Consider the following 2,003-nt stretch of genomic DNA (forward strand, 5'->3'; position numbering starts at 1 on the left):
GAAATAGAGAACATTGTGAAGGCAAAATGAACACTTTTGATTAAATTACATTAAAAGGATTTTGCACAAACAAGACCAACAGAACCAAGATTAAAAGGGAAGTACAAAACTAGGGGGAAAATTTTTACATCTAGTGTTTTGATAAAGGTCTTGTTTTTAAAATATGTAAAGAACTGTGTCAAATTTATAAGAATACAAGTCATTCCCCAATTGATAAATGGTCAAAGGATATGAACAGACAATTTTCAAATGACAAAATTAAAGCCATCTATAGTCATATAAAAATGCTGGAAAGCATTTTTTTTGATTAGTGAAATGCATATTAAAGCAACTCTGAGATACCATGTCACACATCTTAGACTGTCCAACACAATAGAAAAAGATACTGATAAATGTTGGAGGGAATGTGGGAAAACTGGGACACTAATGCATTGATCATGAAGTTGTGAAATGATCCAACCATTCTGGAGAGCAATTTAGAACTATGCTCAATAGGCTATAAAACTATGCATACCCTTTGATCCAGTAGTGCCACTACTGAGTCTATATCTTACAGAGATAATTAAGGAGGGGAAAGGATCCACATATGCAAAAATGTTTGTAGCAGCTTCCCCCTTCTCTCCCCCTCCCCCCAGGTAATTGGGGTTAAGTAACTTGCCCAGGGTCACAGTGCTAGGAAATGTTAAGTGTCTGAGGTCACATTTGAACTCAGGTCCTCCTGATTTCAGGGCTGGTGCTCTATTCACTTAACTACATAGCTGCCCCTATAGCAGCTGTTTTTGAGGTAGTAAAGATTTGGAAAATGAGTAGATGCCCATCAGTTGGGGAATGGCTGAATAAGTTGTGGCATATGAAGGTAATGGAATATTATTGTTTTATAAAAAATGATGAGTAAACTGATTTTAGAAAGGCCTGAAAAGATTTACATGAATTTATTCTGAGTGAAACAAGCAGAACCAGGAATACACTGTACACAATAACAGCAAGAATGTGTGATGATCAATTATGAAAGACTTGTTTCTTCTAAATGGTTCAGTGATCCCAAGCAATGTGAATATACTTTGGATAGAGAATACCATCTACATTCAGAAAAGGAACTATGGAAACTGAATATAAATCAACATGTATTATGTTTACTTCTTTTTTCTTTATTTTTTCTGTCATTTTTTTTCCTTTTGTTCTGATTTTTCTCTCCTAACATGATTAATTATTTAATATGCATTAAAAATAAATAAAATTAAAAAAAACCTACGTGAAGTTAATCACATTTTGTCAGGATAAAATGATATTGCACAACAGCTCCACTGAAATCTTTTTCTGGTACTTCATCAAGACATAAAAGTAACCCTGAATTGTCAAAAACTTTTAGGGGATCATTGTGGCAAAAGGCAAAAAAAAAAAAAAAAAAAAAAAACATTGTAGTTTCAGTCAAGAAGACACCACATTTAAAAATACTTCAGATACTACATGATCATGGGTATTAGAAAATCTGTCAGTCTCCACTCCAAGAAAGGATGATAATAAATATTGCGAATTTTACATGGTTGTTATGATGTCTTAGTGACATAATATATATGAAGCACATTGTAAATTTTACAGCATTATCATCATCATTATCCTCAATCATCATCATTGTATCAGGGAAGCAAGAGTGCTAGTAGTTATTATTAAGGTGGAAATACTACTACTACTATGACTGCTACTATTATTATTATTAACTAATACTAATAGTTAGCATTTATATAGCACTTTAGAGTTTGAAAAATGCTTTTATTCATTTGATTTTCAAAACTACCCTTTCAAAGAGATATTATTATTGCCCTCATCTTATAGATTTAGAAATTGAAGCACAAAGAGTTTAAGTGATTTGCTCAGACTCATAGTCACTGTGTCAGGCAGGATTTTAATTTAGGTATTCCTTAATCCAAGTTCTATACTCTATCTAGAGATGTCATCAATGACTCTGTCTAATGACAACAATATTAACATTTAAAACATCAACA

This window comes from Antechinus flavipes, chromosome 1 (genome assembly GCF_016432865.1).
Source record: "Antechinus flavipes isolate AdamAnt ecotype Samford, QLD, Australia chromosome 1, AdamAnt_v2, whole genome shotgun sequence".
Taxonomy (NCBI): Eukaryota; Metazoa; Chordata; class Mammalia; order Dasyuromorphia; family Dasyuridae; genus Antechinus; species Antechinus flavipes.